At 36.0% G+C, this 6,852-nt stretch overlaps 1 non-coding gene across 1 annotated transcript; it reads right to left on the bottom strand.

The window, feature by feature from the left end:
• Nucleotides 1-6,748: 6,748 nt before the first annotated feature.
• Nucleotides 6,749-6,852, bottom strand: LOC112535084. Its single transcript, XR_003079283.1, has one exon. It is a non-coding gene; the product is annotated as a small nucleolar RNA R71 (small nucleolar RNA).

Genomic DNA, 6,852 nt, shown 5'->3' on the forward strand with positions numbered 1-6,852 from the left:
TAAGTGCCTCTATCATACCAAAGTGTTAAACTCTCCTTGTGGCCCTCAAAAGCATTACCGAGCAAGTTCTAAAAGTAAAGACAGTAATTAGCACTCTCAATAAGAAATAAATACAAGCATATAAAGTGTATGCTTACAATTTAGGCTCAATTTCTCACAAGTGTGCTTTTGAGTAGGTTCCAAACAAAAATCATCAAAACAGAATTAAATAAACCAAAGCAACTTAGTGCAAAACTCAAACTAATTATCTTACATTCTTCCGCAAAACTCAACACTATCGGTTTTACCATATCACATGGACATAAACAGGATTTCAAAAGCAAGTCAACAGTAAGAGCATTGAAACAAAGTGAAAAATTTTCAAAATTTTATAAAAAATTGCACAAAGAATAAACAAATAATTCAAATGGGATAAATATCACCCACCCCACACTTGAAGGACACACTGTCCTCAGTGTACAAAATATAAGAAATGCAAAAGGGAAAAGAACTAATACTACCCTGACTATGGCTCCAGAGTCAAAAGAGGTGCATCGTCCGGGATATCAGGCCATTGGCTAGTCTGTAGTAGAGGAGTGGCTGCAAATAATAAAATAAAGAATTAAAATCGAAACTGAAACAAAAATTAAATAAAATATGAAAATTAAAACTAATAAAATGTTTCAAAACAAAAGGTTAAAATATTAGAGATTAAAGATAAAAATTGGGGTGCCTCCCAAAAGCACTTCTTTTTTATGTGATGAGTCTTCTTAGCTGGACTCATTGTGAAAAGTAAACGGGCGTGATCGACGACCATCCATCCCTCTTCCAAGCAAATGGCTTCAAGTATCCGCTTAGAGGGATAATCATCAATGTCCTTTTCCCGACTATCAAGCAAGCTGCCAGTATGATGGGCAAGACTCACTCCTCGTATAATTGCACGTAGTCATGATGCTCTAGGGGCTCTTCCAATTTCTTCAGGAACGTTGATGGTTTTCTCTAGTCCTTGGCTTGGTTCACTTGCTATAAGAAACTCGAGCTCCTCCAAGACTTCTTCATTGGATAACTCGTGCTCATCTTCCATCATCGATGGCACTTGTGGGAAATCCACCAAAAATTCCTCTAACTGCAACTCAGTATCATCAACTGTACGTTCCTGTTGATAGTCTTCCAAAGGAATCATGTTCGCCTCTTCCTTTTCTGGTTCCATCTCCATGTTCAAGAAATCGTCCTGCACAGAAGCATCATCGTCAAACATAGTAGATAAACCAGAAAAATTCTCACCTGAACGCAAAGTGACGGCGCTCAAGTGTTCCTCGGATTCAGTAGCGTTTGATGGAGTTCCCAATTGCTCTTCAGCTAGTAACTTGAAGATTAAGCCTACTTGATGCTCTATGTTCTTAATCGAGGCTTGTTGATCTTCAAGTATCCTCTCTGTTTGTTGGAATATATCCTCAAGACTTGCAATAAACCTCATCATCAGCTCCTCTGACACTAACACTTCACCTTAAGTTGATGGTGCAAGATTAGGCTGCTGAAATTCTGGTGGTTCTTGGCCATCTAAGCTCCATCCAAAGGGTGAATGAATGCTCAACTCTTGATTGTAGGTGCTTCCATATGAGTCATTTGGCCAACTTCCCGTATAATTCACTTGTTCATAGTTATAAGAACAACGAGCAACATCACTATATAATGGACAATCATTACTCAAATGTAAATCACAACAAAATTCATAAAAAACTTGAGATGAGAGGATAGGTGTGGAGAGTTGATCGGTAGCCCTGCAAAACGATTCCACTCGAGCTTCTAAAGATGCATGGGTATCCCAATTTTTAGCACTCTATTGGTTCCTAATCCCATTTTCCAATACAAAGAGTTTGAGTTTAGCATTGAACCTCCTTATCATTCACTATCTGAATCATAAACTTAAACTAAATAAATATGTTCAAATAAAATAAAATAAATAACCAAATAAAAATAAAATTCATAAAATAATAAGAAAAAAAAATTGGCTAAATTAACAAATAGCAAATTTCACTCTAGTCTTCAAACAATTTCCTGGCAACGACGTCAAAAACTTGATGTGTGCTATCTGTGTTAGCTACAATCTAAGGCAGTGTACCTGTTGATGCAGTCTAGCACTAATGGCGAGTATTAAGGTTGTATTCCTCGAGAAAGTGAAAGCCCAGAGTTACTCCTTTGTTCTTTGTTATATTAACCTAAAATGAGTGATGAATAATTTCTAAACTAACTAATAGCTACAAGCTAAATTCTAAGGGAGATGTAAGAGTAATTGATAACTAAAATAACCAAGGCAAGAGAGCAAACCCAAAGGAAACCTAAACTAGTTGGCAATCAAACAAAAGATAAAGGATTGGTGAGTCTAATTATGCTACCCGTGGACGAATTCTTAACCGAATTTAGTTTCTCTCTCGAGATAACCGAATTCCTAAATCTAATAACCTAAAGTTGGAATCTCTTCCTAACGATTGATTCTTAAATTAGCATTAAGCTTTAATCCGCCTCTATTAAGCTTTGTTAATTCTTAATCCGACTAGTTAATTATCCTTATCTCTAAGCGATTATTAACCAGTTCTTGCTATTCAAAATTCCAATAGCCAAATGGACTTCTCAATCACACAAAGCAATCTAAACACACAATTCACAACGTCTCATGAATAATGCATTATCTTATTAATAATGAAAGTAAGAAGAATACAAAACTAACCCAAACAATCTAACAATATAATACTAAGCCAACATAGTAAAGAAATCCCAATGGATTTAATCAATCTAGCTAATCATGTTCATTATCAAAATACAAAAGAATACAATTACAAGAAAGAGTAAAGGTAGAGAAACCCGATTACACCCTTGGATGACAGTAAACAGCCCTAATTCCTCTTGCTCGAATTGAATCGATTCTTGTTCCTCTTGCTCGATTTGAAAACCAATCAATGAACCTCGCCTAATCTTCAATCCCTGAAGGGAATCCGACTGAAACCTTGATCCAAGTCTCCTTTTCCCTTGGTTTCAGCTCAGAAAACCCTTAGGGAGAGAAAAATTAGGGTTTGGGACGTTCTCCCCCGCTCTCTTTTCTTTCTTTCCTCTCTTCTTTCTTTTAACTAATTCCCCCTGTCGCCACCAACACGGCCGTGTTGATGCCCGTGTTCCCCACACGGTCTAGTGTTTATGCCCGTGTTACTCTCTATGGCCGTGCTCCCTAAGAACTTCCTTTTCTTTGATGTTTGATGTACCCAACACGGTCGTGTTGGTGACCGTGTTGGGAACACGGGCAGTGTTGAAATCAACACGGCCATGTTCAGCTTCCTCATGCTCATACTTAACTTGTTTCGGTAGCTTTGACGTCCAATTATGCTCCAATTCTTCTCTTTATCATTCTTTGACTTCTTTTGAACCTAATGCACACAAATAGACGCATAGGGTGAGTGTTAGGACCAATTCATATCCAAATGTCCATAAAATCAATTTTAAAAACCCCATTTAGATGTGCGTATTTTACGCACATCACTCTCTATAGTAGTGGCTTGGAACAAACCTCTTTCTCATGATTTGTTTCATTTCCCTCCAAGACTCCATGGGTCTTTCTCCATATCTACGTCTTTCCTTGCAAAATTGATCCCACCAAACAATTGCATAATCATTAAACTCAACAGCGGCAAGTTTTACCTTTTTCTCCTCCGAATAATTATGACATTCGAAGATGAGTTCCACTTTTCCGCTCCCATTCAAGATACACATCTGGATCATTTCTTCCTTGGAATGAAGGAATCTTCATTTTGATGCTTCCAAGGTTATGATCAACATCATCATTTGGATGTCCTCTCCTAGCTTGTCTCCTAGGATTGATTTGTTGTCCCACCAAGGTGACTTGATCATCATCCAAAACATCCTCTCCTTCATAATCCTCTTGGTCAATTGGTGGACGTCTCCTTCATCTAGGCTCTCCTTGTAATTGGTTAAGGATGCCATCATGCCTCTCCAATTTTTCATTGACTCCCGCCATCATATTAAACATTCTTTTGAATTGTTGTTGCATAGCTTGAATCACATGATCATTTGTAGAAGAAGAACTTGTGTCTTTTGACATGATTGTAAAACCTAAAATTTTAACAAAAGAAAATAGAAAGAAACAATCTCATAACACTCCCTCACGTGTTTCATTCAAAATTGTTGTATACCACTCGTGTTTACACTCAATTTTGACTTTTTTTTCTAATGATCTCACACTCTTGCCTTTTACCTCTCAAATTTGCCTTTTGATTTCTTAACTGAACTAAGTTTCTTAGTCAAACAAAATTTCAAGAATGTAGTAATCAATGATAAATAAATAAAAAAATAAGGTAGGCTTAAAGAAATGAACAATTTGTAGCAAATAGGCTAATAGAAATGAAAAACAAAGATAGATCATCAAAGAACACAAAGAGACAGAATTATAAAGATAGATCTCAATGGAATATGAAGAGTCAATTTCTTTTTCTTTTTTTATGTAATCTGAGATCTAACACAAGAATATCAAAGATAACAAAATTTTATTTTGGATGAATTTCTTTTTCTTTTTTTTTTTTTTTTTGATATATGCAAACAAAATCTTGAGATAAAAAGAATAAAGATAAAAAAGATAACAAGAATAATAGATGGCAAAAGGTGCAAAATATAAGATGAACACAAGATATTGAGAATTAAAAGATAGTTTTGGATACGCAAACCTCAATCTTGAGCCAATGCTCTGATACCACTTATGATAGGAATTGTAGGTTTCATCAATTAACTCCCCAATAGCAAAAATAATATGATAAGTTGAATTAGAAGAAAACTAGAAATTACCAATTTAATCCACAAATTCGGATCGTTCAAAGATTGAAGTAAGAAGATAGATGCTACTTAACCCCTTTACCAACAAGGATAAAGATACCAAGACAGACTTTGAATTTCCTCTTATGCCACAAACAAGATAGTTTGATAAATAACAAGAAATCAAAGATTTAGATTTTGACACCACAAGCTAGAATAAAGCTTGATAAGTCACAAAGTTCATGTAAGAAATTAAAGACAAAATTCCTCATAATAAAACTTAAACAAAGTTATAATTCATATATCAAATTCAATCCTCCCCAAAGAAAGAAAAGGACTTCTTTATATAGAGTACAAGTCCATGCACACACTACTAAAATAGACTCACACACATAGGATTACTTTTACTCTTAAATGGCCTTAGTAACCTCTACTCATATTAGTAGCCATTACTTAGTATTAATTACCCCATTAACTTGTATATGGTGGCTCTTAATAACCACTAGCCATATAGAGTACAAGTCCATGCACACACTACTAAAATAGACTCACACACATAGGATTACTTTTACTTTTAAATGGCCTTAGTAACCAATACCCACATTAGTAGCCATTACTTGGTATTAATTACCCCATTAACTTGTATATGGTGGCTACATATAACCCTAATTGTTATTTACACAAAAACAAGTTAAATATTTTTCCTTGGGCCTCCACGGATGCCTTATTGGGTTGAAATTCTTGGGCTTTCCAAATGTCCCTAATTAAACCCAATATGGCTTCTTGGATTTGGACCTTGTGATTGGGCCTTCTTGTACTATTAATGGATCTTGGATCTCTTTAAGCTTTGAACTTGGATTTACATCACCAACTTTAGGTTCTTAGGTTTAGGAATTCAGTTTTCTTAAGAGAGAAATCGAATTTAGTTTAGAATCTGTCCGCGGGTTGCATAATCGGACTCAACAATCTGTTATCCTTTTTTTGGTTGCCAACTAGTCTAGATCCTCTTTAGGTTTGCTTTCTTGTCTTGTGTATTCCCTTTTCTCATTCACTCTCGCATCACATTTAGAATCTAGCTTTTAGTCATTAGTAAATTTAGAAACCTTCGTTATTAATTTTAGGCTAGATAACAAGGAACGAGTAGTAACTCTAGGATTTTACTTTTCTAAGGGATACGATATTTTTAATACTTGTCGTTGTCCTAGGTTGCATCGCTAGGTTCACTGCCTTAGTTGTAGTTGTATAAGCATCGCATCAAGTTTTTGGCGTCATTGCTGGGGACTTTGTTTGAAAATTAGAGTGGAATTTACTATTTGTTACTTTAGCCATGTTTCTTTTTTGTTTTTATCATTGCTTTTAATTCATTTATTTATTTATTTATTTGTTTGGGTTGTTGCTCCCTTGTTCATTTCAGGTAGTTTATGACCAAGAGTTCTAATCCTGCACCAGTAGACCCTCTGCCCAAACTAGAGCGATCCCTTAGGCAGTTGAGGAAGCATTTAGATGAGGAGGAGGAACAGATTGAGATTCCTATCCATATACCAGTAGACATAGGAGATGACAACAATAATGTTGCTGAAGCAAATAGGATGATGTACGAGTTTGTAGACCTTCCTTGGAAGGGACACACACTAGTATATTGCGGCCAGCTGTTCCAGCGAACAATTTCGAGATTAAGCCAAATGTCATTTAGATGGTGCAGCAGAATGTGCAGTTTGGGGGCTTGCCCAATGAAGATCCTAATGCCCACATAATGAACTTCTTAGAGATTTGTGATACCTTGAAGATTAATGAAACTACCGATGATGCCATTCGGCTGAGGCTATTTCCATTTTCCTTGAGGGATAGAGCAAAGAGATGGCTACATTCCCCACCAGCTAACACCATCACCACCTGGAATTCTTTGGCTGAGAAATTTATTTATAAGTACTTTCCTCCTGCTAAGACTGCAATGATGCATAATCATATTTCCTTTTTTGTGCAGTTTGATGATGAGAGCATGTATGATGCGTGAGAGAGGTACAAAGACTTGTTAAGATGTTGCCCACACCACGGTTT

Source organism: Ricinus communis, chromosome 4 (genome assembly GCF_019578655.1).
Source record: "Ricinus communis isolate WT05 ecotype wild-type chromosome 4, ASM1957865v1, whole genome shotgun sequence".
Taxonomy (NCBI): Eukaryota; Viridiplantae; Streptophyta; class Magnoliopsida; order Malpighiales; family Euphorbiaceae; genus Ricinus; species Ricinus communis.